The 16,509-nt window shown below is 41.4% G+C and overlaps 1 protein-coding gene across 6 annotated transcripts in view; it reads right to left on the minus strand.

Annotated features, from left to right (window-relative positions):
• Positions 1–16,509, minus strand: part of LOC112562844 — a 45,952-nt gene that overhangs the window by 11,958 nt on the left and 17,485 nt on the right. The window lies entirely within an intron of this gene.

The following is a 16,509-nucleotide window of genomic DNA, read 5'->3' on the forward strand; positions in this document are numbered from 1 at the left end:
AACGAAATACCATTCTGTCTTTTTTGTTTTTGTTTGTACATTTTCTTTTGTCTATCCATCTCACTTAACTTAGATGTTCGAAGATCGGATTTGCTCAAAGATGAAGTTCATGTGTTGGCTGACTGTGTTGCGAATGATGATGATGATGGATGATGATGGATGATGGATGAGGATGAGGAATGATGATGGATGATGGATGGATGATGGATGAGGATGAGGATGAGGATGATGATGAGGATGATGGATGGATGACGGATGGATGATGATTAATGATGATTGATGATGATGATTATGCCATTTAAAATAAACAACATATTTTATGAACAAAAAGTCGAATTCTCTAATTTTCTCTTCTCCATTCCTACCTAAAAACAATTTTAAAAAAGAATTTTCAATTTCTAGAGTTTGTAATGTTCAACATCACGAAAACTGGAAAACCGTAAGCAAACAACCAAATAAAATTTTTTAAAAATACGCTCACTTTCATCATAAAACACAAATAATCGAACAAAAAAAGTCAAGATAATCAGTAAATTATTTTTTGCTTTACTTCAATTTGCATCATGTCTAGCATGAGTAGATCGCTACCAGCAAGTGCATCTCTGGAAATTAAATTTCCATAAATTTCGCCCTTGACAGCGCGGCAGAATAACCTGCAGCCATCTTTCCATCGGCTTTAGGTTGCTGAGATCAGCGTTCAAAATGCCCGGATGTAAAAAAAAACCGTTATCACCTGGGGACGTCATGCAGCGGCAATGAGTGGAGACAGGCGGCGATCGATTCCCTTCGTTTTGCCTACTGATGTATTATTATTACCGGGCAACAAAAGTTGCATTGTGGGGGAGAAACTGTTTGTGTAATGTTGACGATAATAGAACAATGGACGACGGAGGAGAAGGGAGGCTTTACAATCGTGTCGTAAAGATGGAGATCGATGGCGGGAGGACATCGTTGTAGAAGTTGTCGTCTGAAGAAGCAGGTCTGAGGGTGGTCGACAGACATAGACTAGGGATAGAGAGATCACAGAAGGTAAAAATAAATATTAAAGTGTTGTAAGAAATTTGTACAAGGTCTGAAAAAAGAAAGACAAAAATATAATGTTGTGAAGATATATAGCAAAGTGTAAACAAGAAATTACGAGAGATTTTATGCACACTAACACACACAACAACAACAACAACAACACATGCATGCAAACAGTATTAGTCTTAAAAGTATGTTATGCTTATTTGTTTGAACGTCTGGACTCAGTGCACCGATCCCCAGACATTTTCCGCTGCAAGGGTTTAAAAAGTTTTCAGTTGATGAAGACATGACCTTTGACATTTCTGCTGGATTGTCTGGAGAAAGACAATGACACTTTCCAGGAAGGGTTGTGTGAGAGAGAGAGGGAAAAAAAATGAGTGGTACACATATTCAAGAGAAGCAATCGTCATAAAGTCAGATTTTAACGTCTCTGTCGTTAATATGGGAGTGCAGACAAAAGCTGCCGAGGGTGAATGGGTTGTTGTAAACAGGTATAGACAGGGGGGAGTCGCAGATGATGGAATAGCGCTTTGTGAAGATGTTTTGGTGCAGATGAACCCTCTGGTGCTCAGCATGCGTGTGTTTAGATGTATGCATGTGTTTGTGTGTGTGTTCGCTTGTTGGAGGTAAGGCAACATTACCATCAGGTGGAACAAGCTCACAGCCAGCGGGATCAGTTCACATGCATGGTAACATTTGTCTGTGTACAGTGAGTGATTGAAATACAGTCGGAGAGATGGAAGTAGACAAGAAGGTAGCGGCACCTTTAGACAAGAATAATCGCGAGCAGAAGCAGGCCGCCGATGATGTTATCTCCTCCTCCGTTGCCATCAACTCCCGGCATCTCGAGTATTTGTCCTCGGCATTCGTCTCAGACCGGTTGCACAAGAAAGACGATGATGCATCATGTCACGTGGTCCACTAAACCCAGAGAAAGCTTTGTAACATGTCTGACAACAGGTTTAATTGATAAGCGTGGGTATGTTCTTGGAGCCGTAGCCATGAAGTGTGGATAAGGTTACACTGGGGTTAGCCTTATAAACGGAAGTGTTGCTGGTCATGAATCTGGAAACTTCGCTGACACAAGATGTTCCCTTACCGAGTATTGTCCACAGTCACAGCTCTTGTTATTGTTGAACAGAGGTTATGTAAACCTTTGGGTTCAGATTCAATAATTCTTCTTGTATGGTTGCATCTATTTTTAGCGCTGATTGTTTAAAGGTTGTTGATACAGAGCTTCTTTTTTTTTGTTTCAGATGTGGTGGACTTTCTTTCGCATCGTAAGTTTGCAATAAGAGCAATTTAAATGTGTTGCCATGAGACTCAGGTGGTTCAAAAGAGCTTTACACCTGCAGTGTTGTACGGACAGCTGATAATGGAATGATTGTTTTTTTTTTTAAATAAAAATTAAATGCAAAATGGGATCACATGCCCAGACTTAAAAAACTGTTTTCGGTAGAAAAGCTACGTCCTGTAAATGGTAAAATCCAGTCAAAAATTAAGTTCAGATGTCTACTTCAGTTCCTAACAACCTTTCTCTCCTTTATATCTATATATCCATAAAATATTTACATTTAATATATTTATTATTTAATATAAGCATTTCAAGTTTTCTTATGCTAAAAAGTATTTTTATTCTTTCATTTTTCTTCATAAATTATACTTGCATCACTGTTTGCTTCATACAAAAATTGTTCGAATTCATTAAAAGGGTTTTCCCCCCTTTTTTTTTAAATATTTGAACAGATCTGTCTATCCTGACCCAAAACGAAATCTTTGTTTTACATAAAGCTAATGAAATGCAACGTGTTAGTACGCACGCACCCAATCAAACAAACAAACTAAAATTACTAACCAATCACCCCAGCACTTATAAAATAATGTCGACTACTTTCATCCCAATGTACCACATCAGGCGCATTAACTCTGGTCAGTGTCGTAAACTCTGCGATCATGACGCCAGCCAATAAAATAATTCCCCCTGGTTTTTGATGTTCATCATGGCCACGCGCGCTCGTAAACTGCTCTCGGTGTTTGGAAAACAAACAGCGACTGGCTATCGGAGGCGCCTCGTGTGTTGACGATGACCCTCCAGCCATTTAATAGCGCGTTGCCCCCGGGGCCAAAGGACGACCAGTGGTTCTTTAATTTCTCTCCATTTTTTTTTTTAAATGAATGAAGAATTGAGCGCACGCAGCATGAAAACCGTGCATGGAGTGCTCGTTCTGCTGCCGCCTGTATAAACAAACTCGGGACAAGGTTTCCGAACCCAACGTGGCGTAAGACAGGGAGACACTGTTGCTCCAGCTTCATCACCAGGCAGCTGCTACTTGCACCGCTGCAGCTGTCGCTCCCGATGCATCGATACACGTTAATTACGTGGAGGGAAACAGCGTTGGTGGGGAAGGTGTGTATATGTGTGTGTGTGGAGGTGGTCGGAGGAGGTAGGGGCGAGGCTGGACCTTGAACGAGATGAAGGAGATCGACTAAATTCTGGGAAGGACGATCATAAAGGCATCCACTGTGGCCATCTAGCGGCCTTTGCCTTCAGCCGGGGAAATGTTCGTCAGTTATTGATAATATGGTGGTGGGGGTAGTTGATGATGATAATTGATGATTGATGATGGAGGAGAAGGAGAAGAACGAAGACATCTGGATAGATTAAGAGGAAGAAAATTAGTAGGAGAAGAAAGGAGTTGAATAATGAAGACATGAGTAAATGGAGACTGCAGAGGAAAAATAAGATGTCTTCATGCACACAACACACGTACATATATGAGGGCGCATGAGAAGAAAAGAGAGAGAAAAAAAGGGAGAAGTGAGACAAAGAGAAATTGAAGGAGAGGGAAGTTGTACTGAGGAACTCCTCAGGTAACCACGGAAAGCTTTTTGGAGTAAAGGACGAAATGGTCTCTGATGCTGTGTCTGATGCTGTGTCTGATGCTGTGTCTGATGCTGTGTCTGATGTTCTGTCTGATGCTGTGTCTGATGCTGTGTCTGATGCTGTGTCTGATGCTGTGTCTGATGCTGTGTCTGATGTTCTGTCTGATGCTGTGTCTGATGCTGTGTCTGATGTTCTGTCTGATGCTGTGTCTGATGCTGTGTCTGATGCTGTGTCTGATGCTCTGTCTGGTGCCCAGTGTGGTGCTCAGTGTGGTGTGGTGTCAGTTTGACGTCGGCACGAGAGGCGAGCAGTCTGTCACCCTGCTGCAACGGCTGCATGTGACTGATGTAGTTATGTCCCTTCTATCCATCCTCATGGCGGGGAGCTGCGCGCTCCGTCGTCTGCCTCTTTACGACCCCACGGCAATGATGAAACTCATCTCCACCTCGTCCACAGTGACCCCTACCTTCCTCCTGTGTTCCTCGTCTTCATCCTATCTGTAAGCCCACAACGAGGCTGAACATCGTCTCTACCCCTTTCAAGACAAAAACCAGAGCTGGGAAGAAACTAAACCTTTGGATTTCAATGTGGAAGATCGGCGTGGTTCTTACTCATTATATTCCAGAAGAATCAATGATTTCACAAAAAGGTAAAAGGCCGTTTTACTTATGCGTACCATATAGGCCTCAGTTCGTTTGCACTCAGTCGTTCAAAAAAAAAAAAAAAAAAATCGGTCGTTCTTTGCATCTGCACTTCTTTGTTTTTACAATCCATGAAGGTGAAAAAAATAAGCCAATCAAAACACGCTCAACTATTCTGTACTGACACTTTTTCCCCAACTGTTGCCGGAGGTTGCGTAGTGTTGACAAAAAAAAAAAAAAAAAAGAAAAAAAAAGAAGCAATCAGCAAAAGGAAATACACATTTCTTGACAAAGTCACCTAACACCCAAACTAAATTACAGCTTATTCCGCAGCAGGCTTCGTTAACCTACAAACGATCAGCCAATCGAATTTGCTGTAACTTCAGACCAGCGTCGGCCATCGTCCTCTGTTTCGTGCGCTTTGATTGGAGGACCGGTCGCCCACAGGGTAGCGACATGCACCGAGGTGATCGCTGTCAGAAACTTTCTTGGCATCTGAAGGAAGAAATGATATTTCCAACAAGAGAAGTTCGTGGGGTTTGGGAGGAAGGATGGAGTGAAAGGGAAGTCTTGTCGCCGAGACGCCTGAAGCTCTTGGCAGAAATGCAATTTTTTGGCCGTGTGTGGAGGACTGGTTATTGGCTTAATGGAGAAAGATAGGCCCCAAACCTGTTTAGCTGAGATTAGTCGGCGAAGCCAAAAAAAGTGAAACGGAGGAGAAAATGGAAATATTGCCGACATGGGACCTGAAAGATGTTTAATCATTTAACGTCTCCTTCCATTCCACCTACTGAAGAAACAGTGAGGTGGGGCGAGAAAAAACATCCGTGTGTTTGCATGTGTGCATGTGTGTGTGTGTGTGTCTGTGCACAAATCTCTAAAAACGTATCAATTGAGCTATAATATATAACATACATTATAATCATAAAACGAGAAAGAAACGAACCTTTGCCCAAACGAGAGATTTCCAGAGGCAACAAGATGAATATAAGCGACACTTACATAAGTACACAGGGTGGAATCAAATCTTCTTAAATTCTTCTTTATAATGAAACGGCTTTTCTACAAAGCTAAGCAAAAAAAGATTTCAATTTTATTTTTTGCACACTTCACGAGCTTAAACATCTCAAGAGCATTAAACCGATGTGACGAATTCCAAGAAGCGAATCACGCAAATTGCAAATGAGAAAGGAGAAAAAACTCTGATAAAACAGAAGACTGTCACATTCAGATCCCAGTCTTATGAAATGCAAGTGAAAGGGAGCTTTAACCGGCGAGAGAGCATTTTTATACCTCTAGTTGTCAGCAGATTATTTGTTCTTAAGCCCAGCAGCGATTGTAGGCGACAACCAGTCTTTTCCTCTGTAAGGCTTTCATTCCTCTCTCCACATTTTTCATTCTGTCCTTTGAATCAGACACGCCCACACGCACACACGCGCCCGCGTACCTACATATACAAGACCGACCAACGAAACAAACAAATGAAGGAAGAAACTAGTAGACAAACAAACAAAAAAGTTTACGAGCAAACAAACAAACAAACAAATAAATAGAAACAACAACAACAAAAAAAAAAAAGAAACAAAGAAACGAACGAATAGATCAATATAAAAAAATAACGGACAAAGAAACAAATAAACAAAACAAAACAAAAAAACAACCAACAAACAAAACAAGAAACTAAACAAAAAAAAAATAAATGAAAAAAACCCATCAAATGAAACGATGAACAAACAAACAAAAAATAAGAAATCCAACAAACTAATTAACTTTTACTGACTTGCTACTTGTCCATCTCTCTGACATTTATTATCTTTGATTTTTTTTTGGTCACAAATCTTTTGTTTATATATTCATGGAGTCTGTCGTTAATAACAATCACCAAACTGGCTTACACGTGAAGGCAGGCTGACAACTACAACCAACAAAAAAAAAAAAGCCAGTGAATGAGAGAACGCAGCACGAACTCATGCATACTCAGACAGATAGAAAGTGGCAAGGGGGGGGAGGAGAAGGAAGAGTGGAGGATAAGGGATGGAGAGATCGATACTGCATACTGTGATGCTCAACACTTCAGTTTTTTTTTTCACCCATTATGCCCCTCTCTCTCTCTCTTTCACTCACTCCATCCCCTCCCCTCTCCTCCATCCCACTCGCTGGCTCTCTCTGTCTGTGCTTTAGCCTAATAAGCTGCGAAAAGCCGGCCATTATTCAGCATACTGTGGGAAATGACAGAAGCAGATTACTGCTCTTACAGAACATAACCATCATTACAGTGAATACCTCAGGCCTGAAGTCGTTTAGACAGCATGGCTTCCCTCTTTATGCCTCTTACGGCGAAAGACGCACGAGGACAATCCGGAAAGAAAAATAAAATAAAGGAGTAAAGTCAATGACATCCATTCCATGTGGTACATAAGCCAATGTATACCTCTTTAATTATTGTCTTAAAGCAACTGAAACTGCGGGTCTTCTCCAGGAGAGGGAAAGCTTCTAAAAGGGACATGAAGTATTTTATAGTCACTGTAATAAGCCATACTGTATATATACAGGTTTATAACCACTCCACATAAACCAGTGTATAATGATTATATTTCCAACATGTCTGAAATCTTATATCGGAGTCAGCTGCCAACATAAAGACGACCACACAAAAGTGGAACAAAGGACAGACGGTAATGGTTTCCAGATTGAAGGATCATATGGCGGTGAAAAAAAATTTGCTACAAAAATGACGAGGAACGGGAGGGAAAAAATAGAAGAAAAATGATTTAAGGCGAAAAAAAAAAGGAGTTATGGTAATTTTTAAAGGTTTTTGGCACTGTTCTCATCATGTGAGAGCTAATTGTATAATGGCCGGCTCAGTAGATGAATGGGATCTGTCTTGTGCTCAGTGAGCCGTGAAGACCTGCTTGGATGCAACAAGGTCCAAAGTCCCTCCAGCATCTTTGAAGCCGCCAGTCCTGGGTTGCTGAGCTGATATACTCTTGGCTGATATACTCTTAGCTGATTGATAGACTCTGAGCTGATATACTCTTTGCTGGCTGTCAATGTGCGGCCACATGTCTGCCTTCACTCACTCTGCTTTCTGTCACCAAGACAAACGACTTCAGTTTCTTTCTGTTCTGGAAAGTTTCGACATCTCTGCGATCATCGTTCATGGAGGAAAGATTTATATAAGGTCCCCCCTCACACGCACGCACGCATACACACACCCAGACATGTGCCAGGCACCCACTGAAGACTTACATCATGCTCCCGTCGGTTTTTATCTAAAAGATAAGCAAAACAAACTGCTCTGTACCAGCAGATGTCAAGATGTGAATATAAATGTTGTGAAGTCAGACATCACGTGACAAACTATTATGTCAAACTGTAGATGTAATTTATAGAAGACATCATTTTTAAAAAGTCACTCTCATATTCATCTATGTGAACTTCTGCATTCCTCTCTTTTCTTCTTGGTTCAATACAACTTTCATAAGTTTTTCTTCTTCTTTCGGATATCAAAGCTAATAGAAAACTTGAACTTAAAAAAAAAAGAATAAATGGAAGAAAGGAGAAAATAGAAACTGGCACAGCATTCAAGGCGGTTAAGAGCGCCACCTATCGAGTGTGGGAGAAAGCTGGCGGAGAGACTGATAAAGCAGCTCCACATATAGACTTGTCTCCCTTGTCAGAACACCCGCCAGTGCAATCTGCTGAGGTCTTTATCATCGCCATGAATGATGCCACTTCAAATACCCATTACTTTAAAAATAAACCTTTTCAAGCTATTTTACTGTTTATTACAACTTTAGTTTATTCCAACATTGAAAATATTTTACAGCACACGACGGTATGACAACGAGGTCCTGTAGTCTGGCTACAATGCCCTCCTCGCTCATCTACAGAACTCTGTTACAAAAGGATCTGAAGAGTTCTAGGTGGAAGAGATAATATTCTTTTATATACTATTTTTTTATTTCTATTCTTTTATCTCCAATATTCTGTCTTCAGTGTTGTTGTAGTGTTGTGGAGCCGTCTTTGGTGTTCTGGATGTGTCTTCAGTGGTCTTAGTCATCAGAAAACATTCTCTGTGTATGCAAATAGAGATAACCAATATGATTGTAATAGATAATTCACTCTATTGTTTAAAGTCATTCCTAAAATATTTGCGGAAATGTAGAAATATTGAAAAAAGAAATTTTAGCTCAGCTCACCTGTCTACACTCGCTCTTCTAACACCGACACACTTACAATTCAGGACTGATTCTCTTCGGAGGTTCGAAACGATTCCAAAACAGCTGAACATTTCTTATCATCCGGGTATTTAATAGCCCTTCCAACATTTTACCTCTTTTGCCAATTTATTTATTTATTGTTGAGATAGAAACAGATTGAGATCTAGTTGTGTGTGTTGCGAGAGAAGAGAGAGGGAGAGAAAGAAAAAGATGAACTCCACATGTTACACACGACTGGTTTCTGTTTTCAGAAGGTCTCCTGCATTTCTAGAGCTCAGCCTCTTCCGTTTTCCAGCACCGCAGATTGCAAAATAATACCCTGTGTTTGCTTTTCTGATCTCTTTGCTATTTGACACTCGGGCCTCTCAAGGCTTCTGTAAAACGACCTCATGCACTGGAGGCACCTGACGTCCACCGCCCGTTACATCATAAAAAAAGAGAAGCTGGGTCGTTTGCAGGTTTGATGGTTTGAAGTGATTATAAGAGGCGGAGTCAGGCTGAAGAAATGAAATGGGTTGGGCTGGATGTGTGTGTTTGGGAGCAGGATAGGGAATTGGAAGAAGGAGCGAGACTGGAGGAGGACAAGGGAAATGTCGGTAGTGATCTTACGATGGAAAGAAGAAAAACAAAAAAACAAAACCAAAACCTTTGGAAGGTAGCAGAGAAAGTTGCAGAAAAAGATCCTCTCCCTCCCCGGATGAAATAATCGAAAAATCATTAAAACCTTTTTTTCACTGAAATTCTTTCTTCTCGAAGACTTCAAATTTGTCGAAAGGGAATAATCTAAATTTAGTGAAACTGTCAGGCCGTTATTTGAAAAGAATTTCAAGAGCAATAGAAATGGTTTGAGCAAGAGTTCATAACAGGACGATTGTCAAACGTGTCATTGATAAATTGTAATTTACAGCGACATTGTCACGTGGAATTAAGGAGTGCAAGAACAATGAAATGTTAATAAAAGATGTCATTAGAGAGGAACACGAGAGGAAGCCATCAAAATGTCATCTTTAAACAGTTTAAAGTGTGGGCGTCAATTTATGAAGATATCATTTAAAAATAATTGTCAAAGTGTCATTATAAACAATTAAGAAGAGCGAAATTGTGAGGATTGCATTACAAGCCGTTGAGTACACAGAAATTGTTCAAATGTCAAAGTAAAAAGTTGAGGACAAAGAAGTTGTTGAGGTGATAATGTAGAAAACCAACAGTAAGGCAACCGCCAATATATCAATGCTACCAGGAGAAGCAGTGACATTGTAAGGATCATATTACAAATATACATCTCACACACATCTATCTGAAATTAAAAAGAAAAGCTCGAAAGGAAATTATCAAGACCCAGATGAAGATCGTCTGCAAGAAGTCAGTGGTAAACGACATTAGTGACTGTTGACCTATTGTTTGTCATTTTGAAGGATCAACTTTCACAAAATTATGACTTTATTGTAGAAAATTATTTTTTTCACACTGCGATGGCGTCATCGAGGTTGCTGCAGCAAAATATTTCCACGGGCACAAAACAGCATAACCGGAAGTAGAAGCGTTTATTTCAAAATGGCCGCAGTCTAGAGGCGTTACAGTTACCATGGTGTTTGCTGAGGTGTAAAACCAGGAGGTAGAAATCATTTCATTCATTAGTTCCTGGATTGGTTGCGGTCGTTGGTGGAGGTCGGGGGAGAAAATGAAGAGACAAGGCAGTTGTCAAGGCTCGCAACTCATTCCTTTCTTGGGTGATAGCAGGTCCTTCAAGGGAGGACTACTTCATTCGTTCATGCTCGTAAACCAGTTCTTCTTCTGGCCATCCTTCAAGGTACCTTGAATGGCAGTCTTCTACAGAGTGCTGTGTGGGCTCACATGGTCAAACCAAGCCAGGTTATGCCGCTTGACTGCTGGAGTAGAGGTTCCTGATGTTCTACGACCATCAGTCCCTGGCTTTATGTTCCCTGTACGAGATCCGGAGCAGCCTCCTCAGGTACTTGCTCTCGAATGTCTGGATTCTCCTCTCCGTATTATGGACTTGTACACATTAGTAAACATTATTTCATGGTTGCACGAAACCCTGTTATTGCCATCATGATGTGGGTAGCTGTCGTGGAGTTACCGTCCTTAGCTGTCGTGGAGTTACCGTCCTTAGCTGTCGTGGAGTTACCGGCCTTGGAGAGGGTGGCGCCCACGTACTTCAAGATGAATGTTGTAGCCAAGTCAGCTCCCCACGCAGCTTTACCAGCTACCGTGCTTGTAATGGAATAATAAACGAGCGGTCCTGATACTACTCACCATGTTTCTATTGACTTAAACCACTAAGGATCTGATATAATTAGGAATAACTATTATTGAAGGTTGAACAACTGAAATATGGCGCCTTATGACGTCATCGCGACCTTTTAAAGATCGTGAAAAGAGGAAGAGGGGGATCATGGTATGAGTGAGTTTCTATTTTGCAAAGGGATAGGTCCCAAAAAACCGTTTATTCGTTACTCTTCGCTGGCATTTCAAACAAAATTTACAAGAGACTGACGCAAGACCCAAAAAGAAATAGAATATCCGATGGACGAGAGTAGATGTGCAGTAAGGTACATGAACTAGGCTTTCCACTATCATATTAAACTTCTTTACAATATGTTTACCATTTCTTTGCATTTGTTAATGTGTCTTTAATCGTAAATTACATTATAAAATGTACCGCATAAAATAACAAGATCTTAAAAAAAAAAGCTAATTTTTTTTACAAATACTCCTAACCTCTGAGTTCCAATGTCATTCTTTTTTTATCCAGTAATTTTGCTTCACAATACTTTATTTTTATTTTTGTGACATGTAAATTCCGTTGTGGGTGTCTCTACAGCAGACCTGGGCAAACGCCGGCCCGGGGGCCGGATCCGGCCCGCCTCCTGTCTCTGACCGGCCCGCCCGCTGGCCGCCCACCAGTAAATATACTATGTATACAGTATTGGGTAAAACTGAGTTAACTATATTAGTCCGGCCCTCTAGAACCATTCCAGTTTCTCATCCGGCCCCTTGGGAAAATTAATTGCCCACCCCTGCTCTACAGAATGGCGGGCAATGAGCAGAAACAACATTCAACAAGTCTTGTCTCAGGTCATGACATCGATCTGATAATAATAAGCAATAAACTGCACAACATTAACAACAGAGAGAGAGAGAGAAAAGAGGAGATATATAGAGAGAAAGAGGGATATACAGTGATACCTCGGTTCTCGAACGCCTTGACTTTCGACCAAATCGGTATTCGACCAGGAAATTCGAGAAAATTTTGTCTTGGAATTCGAACAAATATTTGGAACTCGAACATCCGAACGTCCGAGATGAGCCGAGTTGAGCCGAATGGCGTTCATTGGGCCCCAGCGCCTTGCTTGCGTCATCAGTGACATAACATCCCCCTTCCCTCCTCCCTCACATTCATTCCCTCCTGCCATAAGTTTGGTAAGGTACAGTAAATGAAACACAATTTACTGTACTGTACAGTACATTTTGTTTTTTTGGTTTTTTTGTTTGTTTTAATAAATACACTTTTATTTCTTATTTCTTGTTGAGACTCATGTTTTTCTACTATTTATATACAATTAGGCAGTAAATAGGCATTTTCTGGGGCTTGGAACGAATTAATCCAGTTTCCATTATTTCCTTGGGTTTCATTGCTTCGGTTCTCGAACAATTTGGTTCTCGACCGTCCTCCCGGAACGAATTATGTTCGAGAACCGAGGTATCACTGTATATATATAGAAAGAGATAGACAGAAAGAGCACATTGGATGAAGATGAGCACTGACGGTGGTAGCGATGGCAGCAAAGGCTCGGCTTGTATGCTTTGCACATTCATAGAGTGGATGGACTGAGTGAGTAAAGTAGACATCAGTGAGTGGCTCACGCGGGCTTCAGCGCCGGGCCGCCACCTCCTTCGGCTGCTGCTGGTGTGGAGAAGTTTTATTCTCTCGTTCATTCTTCTACAGCACTTGAATTCTGTTTCTTTCCTTTACTTTTTTGCAATTACCTTCGCTTCATTAATTTTGAAAATTTTTTCTTGGCTCTATCTCTCTTTCTTTCTTCTTGCTGGCATCTTTCCGTAGACAGTTGTTATTTATTCCCTTTTCTCTCCTGTCTCTATTTGCTTTACCATCATTCTCTCGCTCACTGAATCATTTCCTTAGTTTATGTTACCTATCTTTTTCTTGGACGCTTGCTTACATGAAGCATGTTGTTTCTACATACATCTCGCCTTTTCTAGAGAAAGAGAAAGCAATGGCGCGATAGAGAAAAAAACAAACAAAATAAAACTGAAAAGAAACCTTGGAAAGACAACTGTGTGAGACGCCGTGAATCTTGTGTGATAGGCTCCCCTACCTGTGTCTGTGTTCACAGGAACCACTCGACTACAGACGCCTCTTCCATTATTTATTTCCAAATCTTCAGTCCCATGTCTGAGCAAGGGGCACGAGACACTTTCATCCTGTTGACCGGTCATCCTTCACAAGATACTGTCCATCTGCTGTCGGAATCTCTGTTCAAATAGCGTTTTCCTACCGAGACTAAAGAGTATAGTGTAGCCGAGACTACATGACAAGAAAAGCTAACTTTGAGATCCCTAGTCCTGATACATGGATCACTATCCCTGACTGCTAATGACTATGTCCTCCATGTCATTCTGGAAAAATATTCCGATATCCATGTGCATCGACCGTTTTGGAGAACGGGACTACGAAGATGGCGCCTGACATCGTCACGACCTTATCACGATGACGACCTCCACCTCTTACCTCTCTACCTGTCGGTCATCTAACCACCCTCAGACTTTATCTCCCATCTTCCTCACTCTGACTACTGAACTCGCCTGCAAATCTGACCTCGGATGTCGGAGGACTGAGAGAACGAAGAAAGAAAACCGCAGAGAGAGAGAGAAAGGATGAGAGAGGGTGACAGGGTGAGAGAGAGAGGATGAGAGATGAGAGAGGGATGAGAGGGTCGATGGAAAAGAAGTTGTGGTCGTAGAAAAGAAAGCAAACCTTTAAGCGATATCCGACGATTGTCATGGCCGCTGTTTTGTTTCTCTGGCCGCTCGGAAGAAAGCAGTCAGGCGAAGGGTTAAGTCAAAAGGTTGGAGGGTTAAACAAAGAAGCGGAAGATGGATTTGCTTGCGGATGGAAAGACGATCAGAAGTTTTTTGAAGTTTGAATGGCAGGGGAACAGCTAGAGATGTAGACGGCGACCTCTGACCTCAAGAAGTCGACGAAAGGGTCCTTCTGCTCTCTCTCTGCCGCCATGTCTGTTTTTTTTTAATTTACTTTTTTTTTCAAACTAGTCGGAGAAAACACAAGAGACACGGGAAAATTGCCAACAGCACGCCTTGTCTTTCTGGGTAATTTTCTCTGAAAATGTGTGCGACTGTCTTTTTTTTCTGTGAATGTAAGTAACAAGTGCAAATATATGTTTTGTCCTTTTTGTTTGTGTAGCTTTTACAGTGTGTGTGTGTTCACTTTCATAAGACAACTAATAAGAAAACAAATACATGTAGTGTGTGTGTGGGGGGGGGATAGAAGTAGGGGTGAGAGAGAGAGAGAGAGAGAGCAAAGGAAAAAGAGAAAGAAAAGTTCTCTCTCATAACACGACTAAGACAGTCAATAATGTAAATGTAAAAAGTTCCATGGTCAAGTGAGGCGGTTTCCCATTTTTAGGGTCCATCATCATCATTGGGAGGAGTCAAGGCGCTCACATTCACAAAGTCGTACAAGTACACACTTATCACCAGGCATTGTATGCGTTTTACAAATTATGTAAATCATAACTTATTATAAATCTCTTAAACACACACACGGTGGAGGAACCGGAGTATTGGGAGAGAACTACCAACGGTTTTCTGACTTACGCCACCTTCCGCCCCAAACTCCACAGCTAATTATGGCATTTTCAGTCTATCGTATATGTTTATGTTTGTTTGTGTGTGAGATGAAATTGGGAAAAGGAGCCGAGAGAGGGAGAGAAAGAGAGAGACATATTGCCAAAGAAGAAGACAGCCAAAGCTCGTTGCTAATTATGACATTTCCGGTCTATCACAGGCGCCATCACTGTTAATTAGCGAAGTGTTTCTTGTGATGCATTACCGCTTTGAACCGACAGCAGCATCTCACAAGAATGCATGAAGCTGGCCTGCTGAAAGTGGAGAAACACTCTCACACCTCCTTCCTTCCCTCCACCAACCCCATCCTACCCTCCCTTCCCACCCGAACTCTCCCTCCCTCCATCTATCCTTCACCGCATCCATCAGTGGAGACATTCTGCTGCATATACCGCAGGTTATTAATCATGTGTGAGAGAAACATAGTTTCTATGGAAGCGAGAGAATCGCATGTTACCCTGGCTTTACATCAGATTGAGAAAAAAAAAGTCAAGTGAGTGGACTTGAAATCTTTCACAAAAGTGTTTTCTTTTAAACTGACATCGTGTGAATCGGTCACACTCCCAATTGTAGGAGCAGTAGACGCAATACTAACTTATCTAAAAAAGGGAGATATAAAAGTTGTAAAATGATGAAAATTCGAACAACACAAGGAGGTGCTACTCACATTCCTGTCCAACAATTTTTTGTGTGAGAGGTGTGTGAGAAAGAAAAAGGTAAACAAAGGAAACAAACTGTTCTAAGCAAAACTTTAATATTTGATCCAAAACAACCAACCAACCAACCAACCAACCAACCAACCAAACAAACAAACAAAAAAAAAACAACAAACAAACAAAAAACAAACAAAAAACAACTTCGTATAACAAGGTATCATAGATGTGTGTGGGTGTGAGAGAGAGAGAAAGATGTAACAGAAATCTTGATACAGCAGGTGTTCCTCAATCATCATCACCGAGGCCCGCTCAGCATTTCTTTCACTCCAGCCACCCGCCCACCCTGTTAAAGGGTCGCCAGCTGCTCTTCAGAGTCCAAGGTACCCGTGGGTGGTAGGCTTATCCGGCTGATGTATGGTTGTAGACCTGGACCACCGGTACCCGATGTTCCCTCCCCTAGAAAGTGCTAGAACAAGCCAGCAGGCGCATTGTCTATAGATAGTTCCTTTGATGGCGGATCGTCTGGCCGCGCACTGTCAAGATTACTGTTAATTGTTTGCCTTCACGGGATCGTACCTATCTATTTCGGGGGTAGAGATAGGCTGGGAGTAAAGTCGGGCCGTTACACCTAAAACATTAGCAAACCTCACAGTTTGGAAGATAACCTAGAAGCTCCTAAACTGTCCTACTTGACACTCACAACCTGCACACCGTGGGTGCAGTAATGTGTCTGGAAGGAAGCTGATACAAGAGAGCTCCGCGATCAGAGACGAGACATGCGGTTCGAGACCCGTGTGGCGCAACATACTTTTCTTAATTGATCAGACTGTTGTTATTTGTCTTCTTATCTCTCTCGATAAACTGCTAACCCCACCCTAAAAGGACAGAACTCTTCATGTCTAATGTTAAAAAAAAATGGGGAAGGACCATGTCATCAGCGTTACTTGCTGGTTCCATGTAGACAAAAATTATAAAAAAGATAAACAACCTCCACCCCAATAAAGCCAAAAAACAAACAAACATGCAAGCCAACAAACAACCCATCAAACCAGGCAGTCAAACCAACAAACCAAAACACAAACAAACAAACAACAAACCAGTAAACATTCAAACAAGCAACGCAACAAACCAGTAAACATTCAAACAAGCAACGCAACAACCAATAAACA

Source organism: Pomacea canaliculata, linkage group LG4, assembly GCF_003073045.1.
Source record: "Pomacea canaliculata isolate SZHN2017 linkage group LG4, ASM307304v1, whole genome shotgun sequence".
NCBI classification, from domain to species: Eukaryota; Metazoa; Mollusca; class Gastropoda; order Architaenioglossa; family Ampullariidae; genus Pomacea; species Pomacea canaliculata.